This window comes from Pseudophryne corroboree, chromosome 1 (genome assembly GCF_028390025.1).
Source record: "Pseudophryne corroboree isolate aPseCor3 chromosome 1, aPseCor3.hap2, whole genome shotgun sequence".
NCBI lineage: Eukaryota > Metazoa > Chordata > Amphibia > Anura > Myobatrachidae > Pseudophryne > Pseudophryne corroboree.
Window position 1 is genome coordinate 931,125,369 of NC_086444.1, and position 25,440 is coordinate 931,150,808.

A 25,440-nucleotide genomic window follows, 5' to 3' on the forward strand; every position below is an offset into this window, starting at 1 on the left:
TGTAATATTCTGACTCATGGGAGCACCATCAACTGAGAAATTATCTCATAGGATTCATACCTGGAAAAATTCTGTTAAATGTTGGTACTGCCCGGGCGCTCCTCTCGCCGAGAGTGTCCGCATATGCCTGTGCCATGCACCCGCGGTGAAGTCGCGACCCATTCACTTGAATGGAGAGCGTCTCTATCCGCGTGCCTGGACAGAGACGCTCTTAATGGGAGCGTCTCTGTGCACTTCCGGCTGGACTAGGCGGACAAATTGCTTAGTCACACCGGGAGTGCTCATTTGTGATGGAGCTACCTCAGATGAGCGCAGCTCCATCTGTACATATATATGTCATAAAATACCTTTGGGAACCCTAAGAGCAGATCTGTGAGGAATCAACACCATTCTCTTTGAGGGCATGTAAAATCCAAGAAGTAAAAATTAAGAACCAAAAAAAAATAAAAAAATGATCTGATCTGATAAGAAATGTAAAATTGACAATATGCCATTCACGACACAAAGTGGCAAGGAAAGGCTAAGGCCTCGACCTATGTTCATGACTGGTGGTTCAGCTTCTCATGAAGATGGAAGACCTCCTCCCTCTCTATAAATTAAAAAAGTAAAGCTTGTTAAAGCACAGGAAACAACTGAGCATTCAGAGATATCACAAATCCCCAAGGAGAGTTCAAGTGTTTCCACAGTTGCGATGTCTAGGCCTGACCTTCACAACACTGTATGGGAAGAGGAGGCTCCTACCACCATTTACACACCCTCTGCAAGTGCTGGGAGGAGCACCACCAGTCCAGTTGCTGATATTGAGATTTAGGATGTCACTGTAGAAGTACACCAGGATGAGGAGGATCTGAGCCGCAGGCTGCTGTTCCACATATTTTTGGACAGCTGAACCGTCGCTCAGCTGTCCTGCCTGAACTCAGTCCCTGCATGCAGCTCAGAAGTTTTAGAATGCAGGGAGCCGGGAGAGCTGGTGGCGCCACTACCATGATGCAGTGGTGCTACCTTGCTGCAGCAGCGGCAGGCGGGAGGCAGTGAGTCACTAGATATAGCGGCCATGCGGGCAGGGCTGACCCAAGCTTAATTTTCTTGGTAAGGAAATATAGATTTTGGAACCCCTTGATGGGATAAATCCTTATATTCATCCCTCCCATGTATGCAAATGACTGAATAATACCACTCTACCACTGCTGTTAGATACCACAGGTGTAAATGTAGTATGTTCCAATTTCCGTATATCTCGATTTTCCGTGTCCCCTTAATGGATGGACACAGAGAATCGAGATATACAGAAATTGGAACATACTACATTTACACCTGTGGCATGTAGCAGCGCTGGTGGAGTGGTATTATTCAGTCATTTGCATACATTGTTATAGAGGTGGGAAGAACTTTTATTCTAATACCTGCACCGCCTGCTGCTGTGCGCACTGTATTATACATCGAAAAACAATTCTGTTCATACCTCCCATACTTTACGTATAAAGGGACGGGTTGTGGCAACACAATAGCACTACCAATTCAAAGATGCCACACAGTAGCATAATCAGTAGCGGATCTTGCCACGGGCAAGCAGGACTTTTGCCCGGGGTGCCGCCTCCCGGAGGGCGCAGGGCGCCATCCGGAGGGCGCCGCACCAGGGCAAGATCCGCTGCTGCTGTGCCCCCCACTGCCCACTGCCCCTCGCTGCCGCTGGCCGCTGTGAAGGGAAACTGGAGAGGTCCTTTACTGTGCGGTGCGCGATGACGTCAGCGCGCACCGCACAGCAAAGGTCCTCTCCACGAAGGGAACTAGACGCTAAGCGTCTAGTTTCCCTTCGTGGAGAGGACCTTTGCTGTGCGGTGCGCGATGACGTCATCACGCACCGCACATTTCAGAGTGCTACAGCAGCCTGTAAAGGGGGCGTAAAATGACCACGCCCCCTGTACGAAGCCACGCCCCCTATTGCCGCCCGGGGCGCACAGCGCCCCAGAACAAGCCCTGAGCATAATCTAACTTACATTACCCCGCATATAGCATGTAGTGCCTCTGATTCATATTACACCACATAATAGTGTCCCTTATTCATGTTACATCACAGTTGCTGCCAATTTGTTTTTTTATTTAGATGTTTTTTCATTTTTAAGTTAGAATCCAGATCCTTGGGTAATCATACAATCAACACCCTGCCCTGTAGTAATGTGTCTTGCAACTTCATCATGTATATAGCTATCTGCTGATGAACTACAATGCTTAGCATGCCTTTCACACATATGGTTCTGTGTCTTCTACTAATGCTTGAGTATAGCAATAATGACCCCCTGGGCCCCTCAGTGGCCTTCTCAGCAGTAATGACCCCCTGGGCCCCTCAGCAGTAACAATCTCCTGGGTCCTTTCAGTGGACCCCTCAGCAGTAATGCCCCCCTGGGTACCTGAGTGGACCCCTCAGCAGTAATGGCCTTCTGGGTACAAGAGTGGACCCCTCAGCAGTAATGGCTTCCTGGGCTCTTCAGTAGTAATGACCCCCGGGGCCCCTCAGTGGGTATTACCTGCCATCGGCCCAAGCTGAGAAGAATTAGAGCAGCGGGTTCCAGATGACAAACTGCTGGCCCACCTCCCCGGTCAGAGTTCCAGCGCCGTGTACGCTTCTTCTCATTACGGGGGGTGGGTGGCCCCATTCTCTAGCCCTGTGGAGTGAAGATTTGTGCTGTGTCTGGCTCTGTCCCCACCAGTCGCCGTGGTTAGGTATGTGGTGCAGATGAGGTAGAGGCAGGAGGTGAATAAAGGCACTGAGAAGCACACTCAGAAGTTGGCTGCAGGGCAGAGGAGCGAGCACATTTTTGCAATTTAGCTGCTGCATTATGCCTCCCCATATTTTATGCAATAGTCAAGACAATTGATGCCAGAAAGAAAATGAATGTGCAGGTAATGTAAGACCCGTATTTATACTGTAGGATACTAGAACCTTCCAATCTCCTATATCAACAACAGGGTGTAATAAATCTCAAAGACCGGTACAAATACTGCAGCTACCTTATCAGATACAGCTGCAGTGTATATACAGTATATAGCACAGCCACGCAGATCAAAATGGCTCTTTCACATGCAGCGTGGACACCTTGTTACACATATGCTGCCTCACTCTGCTGCCACCAGTAGCTGACCCCACCGGCTGCGACCAGAAACTGTAGACGCTTTTAGAAGTATAGCAGTGCAGCTGCACCTGCTGCCTGACCAGTGGGACCACCCAGGCTGAAGGCCGCCCATGCCGGATGGAAGAGACACACATTCACCGGGACCCACCACGCACCAGAATATTGCCGCTGGGCACTTGGAGAGATCAGTAGGGGATGAGGTAGCTGCACCACCAGGAAAACCGGTAACACCTGAGCAGGATAGTTAACGAGGGTGTTCAACTGCCATGCAATCATGTGCACAAGGCACCCACCGATAGCACCGCATCACATCCGCAGTCACTGTCCAGCTGATACACGTAAGCGCCCTTAGCAGTATGGCGCTCTACGCAGCCAAGTATCTGCTGTAATGGTTGGGCCGGCCCTGCGTGTGGGTGTGCTGCCAGATGGTGCGCCCTTAGTGCATTTGTGCTGTGGGCAAGGCACCATCGGCACACACCTAGTTACGGTCCTGGTGTGTACCAAGGTACTAAATGACTATAAAGGTCTATAAATTACCTCTAATGATACATGCTGATACTCTGTGTGGGTCATTACATTGCTGCATGTTTCATAGTTATTTAGCTGCATATCCTTTGCACCAGTGCCGTAGTTAGACATTTTACCGCTGTGTGCAAGAAACAGCACCGGCGCCCCCCCCCCCCATATTTAAAATAGGACCAGTGACAAAAATATAGGGGGAAGGGGCGTGGCCACAAAATAATACCAATTCATATTACGCTGCACAGTAATCTCCATTATTCAAATTACACCGCACAGCAGCACCACTTACACACATTATGCCAGGTAGAGCCCCCTTTTACACATTATGCCAGGTAGAGTACCCTTTTACACAGTATGGCAAGCCGAGCCCCCTTTTACACAGTACGGCATGCAGAGTCCCCCTTATACACAGTACGGCAGGAAGAGCCCCATTTTACACAGTGTGGCAGGCAGAGTCCCCCTTATACACAGTAAGAGAGACAGAGCCCTCTTTTACACAGTACAACAGACAGAGCCCTCTTTTACACAGTACAGCAGACAGAGCCCCCTTTTACACAGTATGGCAGGCAGAGCCCCATTTTACACAGTACAGCAGGTAGAGCCCCGTCCAGGAGCAAACGCAGGATTTTATGAGGGGGTTTTCCAGATGTGATTTTATATATATATATATATATAGAGAGAGAGATAGAGAGAGAGAGAGAGAGAGGCACCCAGAGTTTTGATAAGGTGCAAAAAGGTTCTGTTTATTTATTGAAATAAACAGCAGCTTTTTGCACTTTATCAAGTCTCTGCATGCCGCCATATTACAAGCATATACTGGTTATGAGCACGGCAGGTGCTGGATATTTCTATAAAGAGAGAGACATGAGAAGGGAACAAGACAAAGAGAGAGAAACACTTGGGGAGGGAGGGAGAAACATGGCGAGACAGAGACATGGCAAGAAAGAGAGAGAGACATGGGAAGGGAGGGAGAGAGATACGTCGGAAGGAAGACAAAATAAGTACATGGAAAGAGAGGGTGAGAGAGACATGGAGACAGAGACATTGTGAGAGAGAGAGAGAGAGAGAGAGAGAGAGAGAGAAAGAGAGAGATGGCAAAATAGAGAAAGACATAGCAAGAGAAAGAGACATGGGAAGGGAGGGAAAGAGAGACGTGCGAAGGAAGACAAAAAGAGAGACATGGAAGAGAAGGTGAGAGACATGGAGATAGAGACATTGCAAGAGTTAGAGACATGGCAAAAGAGAGAGAGAGAGAGACGTGGCAAAAGAGAGAGAGACATGGCAAAAACGAGTTTTATGGTAAGAACTTAACCTTGTTAAAACTCTTTCTGCGAGGTACACTGGGCTCCACAAGTCTGGACGATGGGGTGTAGAGTAGGATCTTGATCCGAGGCACCAACAGGCTCAAAGCTTTGACTGTTCCCAGAATGCACAGCGCCGCCTCCTATATCACCCCGCCTCCCAGCACAGGAGCTCAGTTTAGTTAACCAGCCCAATGCAGTAGCAGGAAAAAAGACAACAACGGTTAGTAGCCACATACACCACACTCTCACGACAAGAGAAGTGTCAGCGGCTAATGCCATATCAACCCAAAGAAGCTAAGTGCGTCAGGGTGGGCGCCTTGTGGAGCCCAGTGTACCTCGCAGAAAGAGTTTTAACAAGGGTAAGTTCTTACCATAAAACTCGTTTTCTGCTGCGGGGTACACTGGGCTCCACAAGTCTGGACAATGGGGATGTCCTAAAGCAGTTCCTTATGGGAGGGGATGCACTGTAGCGGGCACAAGAACCCGGCGTCCAAAGGAAGCATCCTGGGATGCTTCAGTATCGAAGGCATAGAACCTTATGAACGTGTTCCCGGAGGACCACGTAGCCACCTTGCACAATTGGTCAAGGGTCGCACCACGTTGGGCCGCCCAAGAAGGTCCAACAGACCGAGTAGAATGGGCCATAATGTGAACAGGAGCTGACAGACCAGCCTTCACATAAGCATGCGCAATCACCATTCTTATCCACCTGGCCAGGGTCTGCTTGTGAGCAGGCCAGCCACGTTTGTGAAATCCAAACAAAACAAAGAGAGAATCAGACTTTTGAATAGAAGCAGTTCTCTTCACATAGATACGGAGAGCCCGTACCACATCTAAAGACCGCTCTTTGGGAGACAAATCAGGAGAGACAAAAGCTGGAACCACAATCTCCTGATTAAGGTGGAACGAAGAAACCACCTTAGGTAAATATCCGGAACGAGTCCTAAGAACTGCCCGGTCACGGTGAAAAATCAGATATTGGAAACTACAAGACAAGGCACCCAAATCCGACACTCTTCTAGCAGAGGCAATAGCCAGCAAGAACACCAGGGAAAGCCACTTAAGGTCAGCTGAACCAAGAGGTTCAAATGGAGGCTCCTGCAACGCCTCCAAAACCACCGACAAGTCCCAAGGAGGACATAGGGAGGTTGGATACGCAACACACCCTGAGTGAAAGTATGAACATCAGGTAAAGTCGCAATTTTTCTCTGAAACCACACCGACAAGGCAGAAATATGAACCTTGAGGGAGGCCAGACGCAGGCCTAAATCTAGACCCTGCTGTAGAAAAGCCAAAAGTTTGGCTGTACTAAACTTGGAAGCGTCATAATGGTTAGATGCGCATCGAACAAAGTAGAAATGCCAGACCTGATGGTAAATCCGCGGAGAGGCCGGTTTCCGGGCCCGCAACATAGTTTTAATGACCTCTTCATAAAAACCCTTAGCTCTTTAGACGGAAGCTTCAAGAGCCATGCTGTCAAAGACAGCCGGGCTAGGTCCTGGTAGACACAGGGGCCCTGAACGAGGAGGTCTGGGCGTTGTGGAAGTAGAAGTGGACACTCTGACGATAGGCCTTGCAGGTCTGAGAACCAGTGACCAGTGCCGTCTGGGCCATGCCAGAGCTATGAGGAGCAGATTTCCTTTTTCTTGCTTGAACTTCCGAATTACCCTGGGCAGGAGTGACATTGGAGGGAACACGTACGGCAGCCGAAACCTCCACGGCACTGCCAGCGCATCCACGAATGCTACTTGAGGATCCCTTGTCCTTGCTCCGAAGACCGGAACCTTGTGATTGTGTTGAGACGCCATCAGATCCACATCTGGAAGACCCCACCTTTCCACGAGGAGTTGAAACGCTTCTGGATGGAGGTACCACTCGCTGGCATGCACGTCCTGACGACTGAGAAAGTCCGCTTCCCAATTCAGGAATCCCGGAATGAATATTGCCGATATTGCCGGTAGATGGCATTCTGCCCAACGTAGAATCCGTGAGGCTTCCTTCATTGCCAAACGGCTTTGAGTGCCGCCTTGATGATTTATGTAAGCCACTGTGGTGGCGTTGTCCAACTGTACTTGAACAGGACGGTTCTGAATCAAATGCTGGGCTAGGTTCAACGCATTGTTATGGTGTAAGGGCCATAACTGTGTGTGGCATAATATGTAATGGGTGGTACGGTGTGTGGTATAATGCATAATGGGTGTTATGGTGTGTAGCATAATGTGTAAGGGGCATTACTATAAGGAGGACAAATTACAAATCTAAGGGGCATGAATCAGGATTTTTTTTTCCTGTGGCTGGCAATGTCTGGGCGTGTGGGTTGCAAAACTGGGGTATAAGGTAGTCTTTTCCTGCAAGGTCATGCCTCTTGCAGCTAAACCACGCCCCTTACAATGAGGCCACATCCCATTTGGGGCGGGCACGCCATAGGCGCACGCAAAATCTTTATTCTTCCATAGGTGCCCCCACTGTAGCTCCTCCCACATTACCCACAACTCTGCCCACCAATTCCCACCCACGGGAGTTCCTGAAACTATTTTTCTACAAAAATAGCACTGCTTTTTTAGAACTTGCACCATATTACATTTAAACCCCCAAAAAACTCACAAATTATTAAACTTTATAGTAGCACTATAACAGTGGTTTCTCTACCTAATAAAGGGGGTAATTCAGATCTGATCGTAGATGTGCTATATTTAGTATATCTAAGATCAGTTTCTCAGACATGCGGGGGGATGCCCAGCACAGCACTAGTCCCTCCCCCCCCCCTCTCCTGCAAAGTTGCAGAGGCATTGCATGGCAGTCATGCTTTTGCACCTGGCGAGTAGCCCTCTGCCCGCGCAGCTCCTGCGCGCTGGCAGGCAACTAATCACCGCGTCCTGGGTCGCAATGGCTGCGTGTTATGTCACGCATCTGCCGCAGCCCGCCCCCCGCCCCCTCCAACCATCCGGACATGCCTCTGTTTTCTGGACCCTGCCCCGCCAACGGTGTTCTAACGCCGTTTTAATGCCGTTGGCATGCACCACGACTGCCCCTGCCCGTCAATCAGGCAGAGGCGATCGCAGCCCAGAGATGCTTTTAGCATCTCACTGGGCTCCCGGGGTGCGCACTCCACAAAAGGATTCAGACTGTGATCGCTGCCACTGCAGCGATCCAGTCTGAATTAGCTCCCAAGTCCTACCTTAAACTGTAAAATCAATGGTTTACACTATGAAAAAGGTCATAAATCTTGTATTACCATATTTAGGGGCCGATTGTATTAATATCGGCCCAATTTACAATGCAATAATTGATTACATCACATTGATGCAGAGGCGTATCTGGGGTAGGGCGAGTGGGGCACGTGCCCTGGGCGCCTTGGCAGGCCCAGGAGAGGGGGGTGCCGCCGGCGGCCAGGGCATCATGCCCCACTCGCACCCGTCACGCCGAAAGCCGAAATGTGAGGGGAGGAGAGCGCACCGTCTCTCCCTCCCCTCACCGCCGCTGAAAGCCCTAGCAGCGCTGCCAGCAGCGCTGCCAGCAGCGCTGCTGTGTCCGGCCTCCGGTGGCGTTAGCCAATAAGAGCTTGCGTACCGGCTCCTGATTGGCTGCCGGTCCGCGAGCTCTGATTGGCTAGCGAACCGGCACCACACAGCCGCCGGAGACCTGTCCTGGAGCAGTGAGGGGAAGGAGAGGCGCTCTCCTCCCCTCACATAGAACAAGCGGCGCCGGTGACTCGGTAAGTGACCGGGGGGGAGGAGGGGGGGCAGAGAGAGAGCACAGTGGGGCATGTAACTGGCACAGTGGGGCATGTAACTGGCACAGTGGGGCATGTATCAGGCACAGTGTGGGGCATGTATCTGGCACAGTGAGGTATGTAACTGGCACAGTGGGGCATGTATCTGGCACAGTGGGGCATGTATCTGGCACTGTGGGGCATGTATCCGGCACTGTGGGGCATTGTATCTGGCACTGGGGGGCAATGTAACTGGCACTGTGGGGCATTGTATCTGGCACTGTGGGGCAATGCAACTGGCACTGTGGGGCATGTATCTGGCACTGTGGGGCATTGTATCTGGCACTGTGGGGCATTGTATCTGGCACTGTGGGGCAATGTAACTGGCACTGTGGGGCATGTATCCGGCACTGTGGGGCATTGTATCTGGCACTGTAGGGCAATGTAACTGGCACTGTGGGGCATTGTATCTGGCACTGTGGGGCAATGTAACTGGCTCTGTGGGGCATGTATCCGGCACTGTGGGGCATTGTATCTGGCACTGTGGGGCAATGTAACTGGAACTGTGGGCAATGTAACTGGCACTGTGGGACATGTATCTGGCACTGTGGGGCATTGTATCTGGCACTGTGGGGCAATGTAACTGGCACTGTGGGGCATGTATCCGGCACTGTGGGGCATTGTATCTGGCACTGTGGGGCAATGTAACTGGCACTGTGGGGCGTGTATCCGACACTGTGGGGCATTGTATCTGGCACTGGGGGGCAATGCAATTGGCACTGTGGGGCATGTATCCGGCACTGTGGGGCATTGTATCTGGCACTGTGGGGCAATGTAACTGGCACTGTGGGGCATGTATCTGGCACTGTGGGGCATTGTATCTGGCACCCTTCTGGTGTGTGGCCACGCCCATTTTTCGCTGCACATGCCTTCAGCGCGCACACATGCTTCCTTTGCTATGTTTTTTTTTTTGGGGGGGGCGCCATTTTACATCTTGCCCTGGGCTCCAAAAACCCTAGCTACGCCTCTGCATTGATGTGTCAATTATTGCATGCAGGGACAGAGCCTGCGAAAAAGCTCTGTCCCTGTGATGCCACTCTGCACACATCTCATTTTTCATTTCACCCTGGCATTTACAATGGGAAGTTGCTGCAGTCCTACATAGTTTATCATAACCTCTTCAGTACTGGGGTCCTATAGTAGCTCATAGTCTAAGTTGTCTATTTATTAAATTATTTTCTCCCTGAAATACATTTGGCAATGGCTAGCATGTTTACTGTTTTTGGAATGTCAGAGGAAACTGGAGCAGATGGACAAAGCCCTTACAAACATATTAAAAATATGTGTCCTCAGTTACTGGGCATCTATACGCCATTTTGTGTGAGATGCCAGGTGTGACTGAGGTGCTACATGAGGAGCAGCGTACCACAACTAAACATGGTGTGGGGAAAAGTTGCAGCTGCTCGAATTTGGGCACTTTTTACACAGATGCAAACAGCTGCACACAGATGTACAATCAGATGTTGCATCATTTTCCTCAATGTAATGTGGTTTACTTTTTGACAGTGCTCCCGCAGATTCTTCTGAGAATCTCAATTTCAAACTGGCTCAATTTATCCCACAGTCACTGCTGTAGAGAAAAAAATGCATAGTTTAGTAATTCAGGCTATTCTGTAGCTAAATGGTTCACATGGTTTTATACATTGGCAAATCACCAACATGTATGAGTTTGATATATATATTTTAAGAACTGGATCAATTTGATTTGACATTTGACAAAAAACATACATAGCACTTTACCATGTGCTTCTCTCCATCACAGCCAGACAGAAATGATGAGTGTTTCCTAAATTTATGGTCACATGACAACAAAAGTGTACAGTTGCCTAGACACAGGGCCTGGGTCAACTTAGCCACACACTCATCTAACTCCACTCTCTCCCTTAAGTTATTTTTTACTTTCCAGATCCTTGCCTGTATAGGGCAGAGCCGGATTTAGATCTCATGGGGCACTAGATACTGGTTTGGGGCCCCCCTCCTACCAACAATCCACAGCATTGTATTTTCATTCCTGATGTATGCACCTTACATTATTTGTCCATTACACAATACTCTACACACTGTAATGCCCCTTACACAATACTCTACGTACTGTAATGCCACTTTAAACATTATGCATCACACTGTAATGCCCCTTACACATTATGCCACACGCAGGGCCGGTGCAAGGTTTCTTGGCACCCTAGGCAAAACATCTCCCTACTGCCCCCCCCCCCCCAACACTATCAATTACCCACTTTCCCAGTCAGTAAGGTGAAAGTGATTAGGCAGAGTATTATACGTTTCTCAGTCGTCTTACTGCATTGACTACAACAAGGATGTGTCTATCAAAGACATCCTTAATTATTTGATGGGTACCCCCTTCCCAGATCCTGGCACCCTACCCGGTTGCCTATCTTTTTCTATTTGATTTTGGCTCTCATACACTGCCTCTCACATACATCCACACACTGCCTCTCACATACATACATCCATACACTGCCTCTCACATCCATACATCCATACACTGCCTCTCTCATACATACATACATACATCCATACACTGCCTCTCTCATACATACATCCATACACTGCCTCTCTCATACATACATACACAGCCTCTCTCATACATCCATACACTGCCTCTCACATACATACATACATACATACATACATACATACATAGCCTCTTTCATACATACATACATTGCCTCTCACATACATACATACATACATACATACATACACACACTGCCTCTCACATGCATCCATCCATCCATACACTGTCTCTCTCATACATACATACATACATACATACATACACTGCCTCTCTTATTCATACATACATACATACATACATACATAGCCTCTCTCATACATCCATAAACTGCCTCTCTCATACATACATCCATACACTGCCTCTCACATACATACATACATACATACATACATACATCCGCTGCCTCTCACATACATATATACATACATACATACATACATAGCCTCTCTCATACATACATACATACATACATACATCCACTGCCTCTCACATACATACATACATACATACATACATACATACATACACTGCCTCTCACATGCATCCATCCATCCACTGTCTCTCTCATACATACATACATACATACATACTCTGCCTCTCTCATTCATACATACATACATACATAGCCTCTCTCATACATCCATAAACTGCCTCTCTCATACATACATACATACATCCATACACTGCCTCTCACATACATACATACATACATACATACATACATCTGCTGCCTCTCACATACATACATACATACATACATACAAACAAACAAACAAACATACATACATACACTGTCTCTCTCATACATACATCCATACACTGCCTCTCTCATATATACATACATACACTCTCTCATACATACATCCATACACTGTCTCTCTCATACATACATCCATGCACTGCCTCTCTCATATATACATCCATACACTGCCTCTCTCATATATACATCCATACACTGCCTCTCACATACATACATACATACATACATACATACATACATAGCCTCTCTCATACATACATACATACATACATACATACCCTCTCTCATCCATACATCCATACACTGCCTCTCACATACATACATCCACTGCCTCTCAAATACATACATACATACACTGTCTCTCTTATACATACATCCATACACTGCCTCTCTCATATATACATCCATACACTGCCTCTCTTATACATACATACACAGCCTCTCTCATACATCCATACACTGCCTCTCACATACATAGCCTCTCTCATACATACATCCATACACTGCCTCTCACATACATACATACATACATACATACATACATACATACATACATACACTGCCTCTCACATACATACATACATACATACATACATACATCCATACACTGTCTCTCTCATACATACATACATACATACATACATACACTGCCTCTCATACATACATACATACACTGCCTCTCACATACATACATACATACATACATACATATATATCTATACATAGCCTCTCTCATACATACATACATACATACATACATACACTGTCTCTCTCATACATACATACATACATACATACATACATACACTGCCTCTCTCATATATATACACATCCATACACTGCCTCTCTCATACATACATATATACATACATACATACACACACACACAGCCTCTCTCATACATCCATACACTGCCTCTCACATAAATACATACATACATCCACTGCCTCTCACATACATACACACATCCACTGCCTCTCACATACATACATGCATACATACATACATACATACATACATCTATACACTGTCTCTCTCATCCATACATCCATACACTGCCTCTCTCATACATACATACATACATACATATACAGCCTCTCTCATACATCCATACATTGCCTCTCACATACATACATACATACATACATACATCCACTGCCTCTCACATACATATATACTTACATACACTGTCTCTCTCATACATACATCCATACACTGCCTCTCTCATATATACATCCATACACTGCCTCTCATATACATACATACATATACAGCCTCTCTCATACATCCATACACTGTCTCTCACATACATACATACATACATACATACATACATACACTCTCACATACATACATACATCCATACACTGCCTCTCACATACATACATACATACATACATACATACATCCACTGCCTCTCACATACATACATACATACATACATACATACATCCATACACTGTCTCTCTCATACATACATCCATACACTGCCTCTCTCATACATACATACATACATACATACATACATACATACATATACATACACAGGCACTCTCATGCATCTATACACTGCCTCTCACATACATACATACATACATACATACATACATACATAGCCTCTCTCATACATACATAGCCTCTCTCATTCATACATCTATACACTGCCTCTCACATACATACATACATACATACATACATACATACATACATAGCCTCTCTCATACATACATACATACATACATACATAGCCTCTCTCATTCATACATCTATACACTGCCTCTCACATACATACATACATACATACATACATACATACATACATACACTGCCTCTCACATACATACATCCATACACTGTCTCTCTCATACATACATACATACATACATACATAGCCTCTCACACACATACACTGTCTCTCTCATACATCCATACACTGCCTCTCGCATGCATGCATACATACATACATACATACATACATAGCCTCTTGCATGCATACATACACTGCCTCTTTCATGCATATATGATCCATACACTGCCTCTTACATACATCCATACATCCACTGCCTCTCACATACATACATCCACTGCATCTCACATACATACATCCACTGCCTCTCACATACATATATACACTGTCTCTCTCATACATGCATACATACAGCCTCTCTCATACATCCATACACTGCCTCTCGCATACATACATACATACATACATACATACATACATACACTGCCTCTTTCATGCATATATACATCCATACACTGCCTCTCATATATATATATACACTGCCTCTCTCAAACATTTATCCATACACTGCCTCCATACAGACATACATATACATCCATACGCTGCCTCCTTGCGTACATTGGAGGTCATTCCGAGTTGTTCGCTCGCAAGGCGATTTTAGCAGAGTTGCTCACGCTAAGCCGCCGCCTACTGGGAGTGAATCTTAGCTTCTTAAAATTGCGAACGAAAGAATCGCAATATTGCGATTACAAACTTCTTAGCAGTTTCAGAGTAGCTTCACACTTACTCGGCATCTGCGATCAGTTCAGTGCTTGTCGTTCCTGGTTTGACGTCACAAACACACCCAGCGTTCGCCCAGACACCCCTCCGTTTCTCCAGCCACTCCCGCGTTTTTCCCAGAAACGGTAGCGTTTTTTCCCACACGCCTTTAAAACGTCCAGTTTCCGCCCAGAAACACCCATTTCCTGTCAATCACACTACGATCGCCTGAGCGATGAAAAAGCCGTGAGTAAAAATACTATCTTCATAGCAAATTTACTTGGCGCAGTCGCAGTGCGGGCATTGCGCATGCGCACTAAGCGGAAAATCGCTGCGATGCGATGAAATTTACCGAGCGAACAACTCGGGAATGACCTCCATTATACATCCATACACTGCATCTCTCCTACAAACATACACTGCCTCCACACATACATATATACATAGACACACATACACACACATATATACATAGACACACATACACACACATCTATACACTGCCCCCATACATACATACATACATACACTGCCTCTGTCCGTCCGTCCATACATTCATACATATATACATCCTTACACTGCCTCTCATACATACATACACTGCCTCTCTCAAACATTTATCCATACACTGCCTCCATACAGACATACATATATATCCATACGCTGCCTCCTTGCGTACGTTATACATCCATACACTGCCTCTCTCACACATACATACACTGCATCTCTCATACAACCATACACTGCCTCCACACATACATATATACATCTATACACTGCCTCATATATATATATATATATATATTTATTCATATACACACACATATATACATAGACACACATACATCTATACACTGCCCCCATACATACATACACTGCGTACGTACGTACGTACGTACGTACGTACGTACGTACGTACATATATACATCCATACACTGCCTCTCATACATACATACATATATCCATCCATACACTACCTCTTTCATACATACATACATAAATATATCCATACATACATATATCCATACATACATATATCCATACATACACCACCTCTCTCATACATACATACATACATACATACACTGCCTTCATACACACATATATCCATCCATACACTACCTCTCTCATACATACATACATACATACATACATACATATATCCATCCATACACCACCTCTCTCATACATACATACATACATACATACATACATCCATCCATACACCACCTCTCTCATACATACATACATACATACATACATGCATACATCCATCCATACATATATCCATCCATACACCACCTCTCTCATACATACATACATACATACATATATCCATACATAGTACATATATCCATCCATACACCACCTCTCTCATACATACATACATACATACATACACTGCCTTCATACATACATATATCCATCCATCCATATACAGTCTCCATATATACATACTCATGCATACATAAATCCAACCCCCCCTCCCCCAGCCAGGGTGAACTTTGGTCACGTCCCCAGGGTGTGACTCCAGGCAGCGGCATCTTACCGCTGGCCAGGGAGCCATGAAGGGAATACTGCTCCATGTTGTTGCCACCATCTCGCGGATCACGATGCTGTCCAGGACAGCACTGCTGCTGCTGGCGGGAAGGCACTGCTCCCGTTTCTGACTTTGGCTAAGAGGCGGGCGGCTGCGGCTGGAGAGGGGCGGGCGGGCGGCTGCGGCTGGAGAGGGGCGGGCGGGCGGCTGCAGCCTCTGATGATGATCAATTGCCGGCTTTTATCATCAATCCCCCAGCCCCTCCAAAACCCGCAGAGATATATATATATAAAAAAAAAAGTACTGTGGGTTGCGGGGGACATTGTCGGACGCTCATCCCTCATGTTAATGTGCTGACAAAGCGGCGCCCTCCGGTGGCCGGCGCTCTAGGCAGCTGCCTAAAGCTGCCTAATGGTAGCGCCGGCCCAGGCCACACGCCATAATTCCCCTTACATATTATGTCACACACTATAATGCCCCTCACACAGTGCAGGACTGGGGCATGAAGGGCCCATCATGGGAAAGCAGTGATAGGGGCCCATTTGTAGGGGTGTGGCCAGTCTCTACAGAGATTTGGTTAACCCTTTGAGAGTGCATGGTCTGGGCCCCTTAAGTATATATAGTAAATAGAACTCCAAAAATCACAATTCAGGCACTGTATGTTTTTAAATTGTATAAATTCAATTAGTTTTTATACTATGAGCTGCAAAAAAACAGTCCAGCTGTATCTGTGTGCACACAGATATTTTAATTAGTGATGATGAAGAGCCACAGATCTCTACCTCAGAAATTAAAGCAAACCAAAGAACCAAAAAATGACTGTTTTGCGCTAAAATACTAAATGGTGCATAGATTGATGAAAACTCCTGTATAATATATAACAATCTGATTTATTTATTCAATAAAAAATATATATATAAAAAGATTGGGTAACGTTCTGCTTTTACTATATAGAATTCATGTGTACAAGTCATCAAATACTTTTCCTAATTGCTATAACAATGGAAAACACCTGATATATATTACTACATATAGTATGAATACTTATGCACACTCTAGATAGTATCCAATCTTAAGTATACATCTTTCATAAAAAAGTGCAATTTAACTTTAAAATGTTATCCATATAGATATTGTAGAAACAACTGTGTTTAAAGATGCTGTCCCAAATTGTGGTTACCACTCATATGCTGTATGCACACAGCTTATTGTTCCATGATATATATATGTTTCTTAAAATGGTATGAAAACTTTAGCACACTCGTATGCTTTTCAGTTTTAAGGTGCAGTCTCTTGTATATACAAGCAGTGGCACTAAGCATGGTGTACCACGTTATGTGCAAACGATCCTGAGAGCACTTGTCCCGTAATGTGATTGCTGCTTATGTGCCGTGTATGGCAGCTTACCACTGCAGCCCAACTGGCTGTTTAGCGGGATCTTGCGCTGCACTCAGCGGTGTGTGGTGCTGTCTCTCACCCATCTACGTCCGCTCAACAGAGCATGGGAAGCTGGAGCCGCTTGTATATGGACGGCTGTGCAGATCTGACTCTCCCCATCAGCTGGTTGGCCGCGTCCTCGTTGCACAAGACCCAGCCGGCGGTTTCTGATTTAAGGAGGCACGTTTGGCCGTCCTTGGTTCCCAGCTTATGGACCAGATCACCATCAGTTGTAGGAATTTGTAGAATGATCAGCAAATTCTCCCTCTAACTAGTTTCGCACCTGGGTGCTTCCTCAAAGAGTAATATGCTTTGTATTTAGATTGCTTTATATACCTGATCATCCTAATTGGTTGTCCTTTTCCAACTCCCACCCGAGAACAATGCCATATCTTCCCTGAAACTCTATCCCGCAACCACTTGATTATATGGTACTGAATTGTGCGGCACTAACGAAGGTTCTCTATAGATTAGACCCCAGATATTTGAATAATAAAAGCTGACAATCCGACCGATAGTGGTCTGACCCTTCCCATTCTCAATTCCATGTCACTACTTATTGTATGCTGTTTCACCATTAATATGTGCAACACAGTACCTAAAAATAACTTTGTGGGCTTGCATAAAAATCCCTTGTACATTTACCCTCTATAATACCTACACCTCTTATGATATAGTCGGCACTTGTAGTTCATGCCGTATATACCACTATTTTAATGCCAAACGTACTTTCCCTATTTCCTATAGGTCACTTGATCCCTAAACCAGAACCTATTTCTAAATACCTAACAATTATAATCCTTCACAATTCTTAATGCTGTTACATGAACGAATCAAAATCGATATTTATTCAATAAAAAATATATATATAAAAAGATTGGGTAACGTTCTGCTTTTACTATATAGAATTCATGTGTACAAGTCATCAAATACTTTTCCTAATTGCTATAACAATGGAAAACACCTGATATATATTACTACATATAGTATGAATACTTATGCACACTCTAGATAGTATCCAATCTTAAGTATACATCTTTCATAAAAAAGTGCAATTTAACTTTAAAATGTTATCCATATAGATATTGTAGAAACAACTGTGTTTAAAGATGCTGTCCCAAATTGTGGTTACCACTCATATGCTGTATGCACACAGCTTATTGTTCCATGATATATATATGTTTCTTAAAATGGTATGAAAACTTTTGCACACTCGTATGCTTTTCAGTTTTAAGGTGCAGTCTCTTGTATATACAAGCAGTGGCACTAAGCATGGTGTACCACGTTATGTGCAAATGATCCTGAGAGCACTTGTCCCGTAATGTGATTGCTGCTTATGTGCTGTGTATGGCAGCTTACCACTGCAGCCCAACTGGCTGTTTAGCGGGATCTTGCGCTGCACTCAGCGGTGTGTGGTGCTGTCTCTCACTCATCTACGTCCGCTCAACAGAGCACGGGAAGCTGGAGCCGCTTGTATATGGACGGCTGTGCAGATCTGACTCTCCCCGTCAGCTGGTTGGCCGCGTCCTCGTTGCACAAGACCCAGCCGGCGGTTTCTGATTTAAGGAGTCACGTTTGGCCGTCCTTGGTTCCCAGCTTATGGACCAGATCACCATCAGTTGTAGGAATTTGTAGAATGATCAGCAAATTCTCCCTCTAACTAGTTTCGCACCTGGGTGCTTCCTCAAAGAGTAATATGCTTTGTATTTAGATTGCTTTATATACCTGATCATCCTAATTGGTTGTCCTTTTCCAACTCCCACCCGAGAACAATGCCATATCTTCCCTGAAACTCTATCCCGCAACCACTTGATTATATGGTACTGAATTGTGCGGCACTAACGAAGGTTCTCTATAGATTAGACCCCAGATATTTGAATAATAAAAGTTTCGCACCTGGGTGCTTCCTCAAAGAGTATTATGCTTTGTATTTAGATTGCTTTATATACCTGATCATCCTAATTGGTTGTCCTTTTCCAACTCCCACCCGAGAACAATGCCATATCTTCCCTGAAACTCTATCCCGCAACCACTTGATTATATGGTACTGAATTGTGCGGCACTAACGAAGGTTCTCTATAGATTAGACCCCAGATATTTGAATAATAAAAGCTGACAATCCGACCGATAGTGGTCTGACCCTTCCCATTCTCAATTCCATGTCACTACTTATTGTATGCTGTTTCACCATTAATATGTGCAACACAGTACCTAAAAATAACTTTGTGGGCTTGCATAAAAATCCCTTGTACATTTACCCTCTATAATACCTACACCTCTTATGATATAGTCGGCACTTGTAGTTCATGCCGTATATACCACTATTTTAATGCCAAACGTACTTTCCCTATTTCCTATAGGTCACTTGATCCCTAAACCAGAACCTATTTCTAAATACCTAACAATGATAATCCTTCACAATTCTTAATGCTGTTACATGAACGAATCAAAATCGATATTCTCATTTAATCCATATGGATATATGGTTTTCAATTTGAATATCCACAATGCCTCTTTGGAACTGAGGGTTCTATATCTATGTCCCCCTCTTTCTGTATTCTTTTTTTTTTTTTTAGTTTTATTGGTCGATTTACAGTAATACATAGAAACGGTGCATTTCACAGACATAGAAAAGCAAAGCAGTATTATAGTAAACACAACAATGAAGTAATATAACAATCAAATGAGTAAATCTTTTTTTTGTTTTTAAGAGAGATGACAGAGATAGTGCAAGAGAAGAAAGAGTCCACTGGGTCCATGGTGTGGCCAACCAGCCCAGGGGAGTGAGAGAACAGGAAGAATAGAGATAGGAAAAGGAGGAGGCAAGATCGTGGGCAAAAGGGGAAATGGATATAAGAGGAAGGGAGGTCCGAGTGGCAGGGTCCGGGCAGCCAACATACAAGGTGGAGAACGTATCTAAATCAGCTACTAAATGGGGAGGGGGCATTTTGAGTAGTGAGCCAAGGTGCCCAGATTTTATCGAACGCCCTGGCAGAATGTCTAATGACACTGGTCATATATTCCATCTTATAAATGCACCAAATGTAAGCGACAATGGACTGTAGGGATGGTGGGGAGGGAAACCTCCAGGCCTTTGCAAGTTGACATGTCGTGGCAGTAGCCACATGACGTAATAACTTGTTCTGATGTTTAGTTAAAGTCGGGAGGTCCAGAGGCAGTAGAAAGTATTTAGGGTCCAGGGGGATTGGGGTAGAAAATAGGGACGAAAGAAGTCGGACAACTTCCTTCCATAAAGGCACTAGTTTCGGGCAAGTCCACCAAATATGCAAGTACGTCCCCTCAGAAGCACAACCCCTCCAACAACCGCCAGAAACATCAGGGTACATCGTCTTCAAACGAGAAGGTACATAGTATCAACGGTATACCAGTTTATATACATTTTCCTTTATCCTGACACAGATAGAGCTAGAGGACGCATTACTCCAAATTTCACCCCACTCCTCCTCCTCCAAAGTGACACCCAGATCTCTCTCCCAGGCCAGTTCTCTGTGATCTCTGGAAGTAGCAGAGCCCTGCAATAGTAAAGCATAGAAATCCGATATAAGACCTCTCGTAGAAGCGCGTCGTATACATATATTTTCAAGAGTAGTGAGAGGCCTAGAAGAGAGAGTGGTTTGAACCCCGGAGTTAAAGTGTCTAAGTTGAAGGTAGCAAAAAAATTCAATATGAGGGAGAGAGTATTGTGTCTGAACCTGGGTAAACGAAGGAAAGGGTGTGCCAGAGGCAATGTCGTTGAGGAAGGCAATGTTTCCCTGTTTCCAGAGTGAGAAAGCAGATTTTACCATTCCCGGAGGGAAAGCAGGGTTATGGAACAGAGGTATGAGGGGGGAAGGGTTAGGGGCAAGTTGATGTTTCCTCACTACAAAATCCCAAATATATACATAACGGGCCTCCACTGGGTGAGATGAGATGGCACGAGGGCGGGCGGCTCTCGGAAGCCATAAAAGGGAAGAAAGTGTGGAGAGTCCCAGCTCACCGGCTTCGATAGTTATCCATACCTTGTCCGCCCTCGGACCACACCACTGGACACAGGATGCCATCTGAGCTGCGTGATAATAGTATTTAAAATTGGGTGTATCCAAACCTCCACTCCCGGAACGCCGTTGTAGCAGCGAGAGTTTAATTCTAGGGTGTTTATTGGCCCAAACAAAACGGGAAGTTTGATGCTGCAAGAATTTAAAAACGTATGGGGGAACGTAGATCGGGAGCGTCTGGAAAAGGTAAATAAGTCTGGGAAGAACATTCATCTTTACAGAATTGGCACGTCCAATCCTTGAGATGAAATAGGAGGACCAAGTTTGGAGATCCGAGCGAATTCGGTCTAAAAGGCGTGGGTAGTTCGCTTGAAAGAGTTGATGGTGTCTGTGGGTTAGGTAAATACCTAGGTATTTGAGTTTTCGGTTATGCCAGGAGAATGGGAATGTTGATTCAAGTTGTGTCCTAGACGCAGGAGTAATGTAAAAATCTGTTTTAGTAGCGTTAATCTTGTAACCCGAGTGTTGCGAATAGAGGTCAATCTCAGAGAGGAGAGGAGATAGTGACGATGTCGGGTTTGAAACCAGTACATCGTCAGCATAAAGTGCAATCTTGTGTTCCGTGTGGCCGATTTGAATCCCTGTAATATTCGGGTTGAGACTAACCCGGGCCGCTAAAGGCTCCATGTCGAGGGCAAAAATAAAGGGCGAGAGCGGGCATCCCTGTCTGGTACCATTAGATATCTTAAAGCATGAAGAAGTGACCCCATTGACAGAGACCCGCGCTGAGGGGTTGCGATACAGTGCCGAGACGCCATCATAAAACTTACCGGAAAAGCCCATGCGTTGGAGAACAGCGAAGGCGAAGGGCCACGAAATGCGATCAAACGCCTTCTCCGCATCCAGGGCTAGCAGCAGGGAAGAGGACTTTTGTCGGTGGATAGAATGGATAATATCAATGGCCCTTCTGGTGTTATCCGAGGCCTGTCGGCCTGGGATAAATCCAACCTGATCGGGATGTACCAGTCCAGGGAGAAGGGGGACCAACCTCAAAGCCAGAATTTTCGCCAGAATTTTCAGATCGACATTGAGCAATGAAATGGGCTTAAAATTACCGCACTGAGTGGGGTCTCTGTCAGGCTTAGAGATCACAACGATATCAGCTTGGGTAGTCGCCGGAGCAAAAGATACGCACCCCAAGATCTGGTTAAAAAGGGCGGTAAGGTGAGGGGCTAATATTTTAGCAAAGTGTTTATAATAGTGTGCCGTGAAACCGTCAGGGCCGGGGGCGGCTGAAGAACGCATGGACTTCACCGCAGCTGACGTCTCCTCTACTGAGATATCCTGATTAAGTGTGTCTAATTGGGCTGCGGAGATGCCCGGCAAAGGGGTCGAGGACAGGTAGGAACGCAGCCTCTCCGGATCGAGGGAAGGGGAATGCGTCGGGGTCGTCAAGTTATAAAGGGAGCTATAGTAGTCCTTAAACTCATCAACCATTAGTTTAGGGTCATAGGTAGGCTCACCCAGAGTTCGGGAATACAATTTGTCAATTGCACCAGTCGCTTGTTTATGTCGCAATTTATTCGCCAGGAGGGAGTCTAATTTGTCCGCCTTGTCATAGAATTTCTAATTTAATCTTCGTAGAATAAGAGCCGCACGACGGGACAAAAGCGCATTCAATTGGCCTTGTAAATTAGTGATTTGTGCAAATAATGCAGAGCAGGAAGTTAGTTTATGCTGGGCGGTTAAGGTAGCAATTTGAGACTCTAACAAATGTATCTCCTGCGTCGCTTTTTTGCGCAGCGAGGAGGTCCGTGCCATAAGGAGGCCCCTCAAGGTGGCCTTATGAGCCTCCCAGATTATACTAGAAGAGACATCAGGCGTGATATTCTCAGTAAAATATTGTTCTAGTGCCATGTGTATTTCCGTGGAGACTGACGGGTTAAGCTACAGGGATTCATCGAAACGCCATTTGCGAACAGTGTGTATGGAATGGTGTAAATCTATGAGAACGTAAACACCGGAATGGTCAGTCCAAGTGAAAGGGGTTATTCCCGCGTCAGTAATTTTAGAGGCAATGGAGGACGAAATGTGTAACATATCGATCCGGGTGTAGTGCTGATGCGGGGCCGAATAGTGGGTATAGTCTCTGGCTACGCAGTGGCAGAGGCGCCACGAGTCCCGGAGGTCGTGAAACTTAAGGGAGGCTACAAGCGTACGTGAAGCTCTAGAGGCAGTGGGGGGACCAGTCCTATCTAGAATGGGGTTAAGAATGGTGTTAAAATCCCCACCCAATACAATGTGGCCCTGTGCAACTTTGCCAATGTGACGGAAAAGGGAGTGGAAAAACATAGCCTGATCCTGGTTAGGAGCATATACAGAAATAAGAGTCAGGACTTCAGAACGGAGGGTACCAATAACATCAAGTACCGACCATCTGGATCCGCCACAGTTTTGCTATGTGTTTATGGAATGTGACGATTAATTAAAATTGCAACCCCACGTTTTTTACAATCTGCTGAAGCAAAGAAAGTTTGTGTAAACTGCCTACCGCGGAGTTGCGTATTGGAGCCTGTAAGGTGGGTTTTCTGAAGAAAAACTATGTCAGCTTTTTCACGCCTACAGGCGCCCAGGAGCACCATCCATTTTTTGGGGAGTTGAGGCCATTTACATTAATGGATAATATCATTAGGGGCATGGTGGACTGAGTAAAAACACCTAATTGAGAATCATAAAAAAGGGGGTACAAAAGCAAAGGCCTCCCGAGACCCAGTTATCTTTAAAAACATAAGGGCAAGTGAGATGGATACCCAGGACCCACCACAAGGACAAGGGGAGAAAAGAGAAGTGAGAGAAAAGAGGGCCACAGAAGAAAAAAAAAGAGAAGCAAGAAGAGAGGAAAAAAAGCCCATTCGGGCAGAAACCCTGTAGCAACGGGGCCCATAACAGGACCGCCAAAAAAAAAAAACCCTAATCAATAAAGTATTCAAAGCAGGGAGCATGGGGGTAGTGGCATGAACCACCATATAAGGCTGTGCAGCCTGACCAAGAATAAAGTGGCCAAGGCCAAATAAGTATAAACTGCGAAGATAAAACCTGTGTCAAGAGGGGTGGGGGGGGGGGGGAGGAAAGGAAAAGGAGAAGAAAAGAAAAAAAGGGGGGGTGAGGGAGGGGGAGAAATGGGAAGGCAGTAAAGGGAAGTGGGACATCAAAGGGAAATTATAGCAACCATATGTGGTCCACATAGAAGATTAGGCATCGTAGGACCAGACCGCAAACTGACCGGTCATCTTGTGACCATGAACATGAAGGCAAAATGTACAATAGGAGACATAACAGGTGGACCATTTAAAGAACGATCATGGAAAGTGCCTGAACTAAACCAGAGGGGTGCACGGAGCAGGGACTAGGTTGACCAGCTCCGTGGAGGGCCCTCAGTACTCTGAGAAACTTTCAGCATTAGGCATAGAACATAAAAGGCGATATATCAATCAACATATAACATAAAACAAAGGAGGTCCAAAGAACCTCAAAGAGACACATGTCATTAGGCATAAAACATTAAAAGCAAAATAACAGTCAACATATAAATTGAAACAAAGGAGGTCCAAAGGACCAGGGAAGGTCAGTCCAGTCCAGGGAGAGCCTCCAACAAATTGGTGCAGTGACAGAGAGAGACCAATAGAAGAAAAGAAGGCAGGTAATCAGGGGGGGCATCATCTTCACCCCTATGGCGAGATACTCTCGTCCAGTCCGGCTGAGGCGGGTGGGGTCGTTGCGATTTCGGCGAAGCAGATGGGTCAACAGAGAAAGATGATGAATCTGGAAGAAGATCAAGCTTACAAAGTAATTCCTGCCCTTGTTCCAGGGTCTTAATTGCATAGTTGACGCCATTGCAAGACAGCTGCAACTGAAAGGGGAATCCCCAGCGAT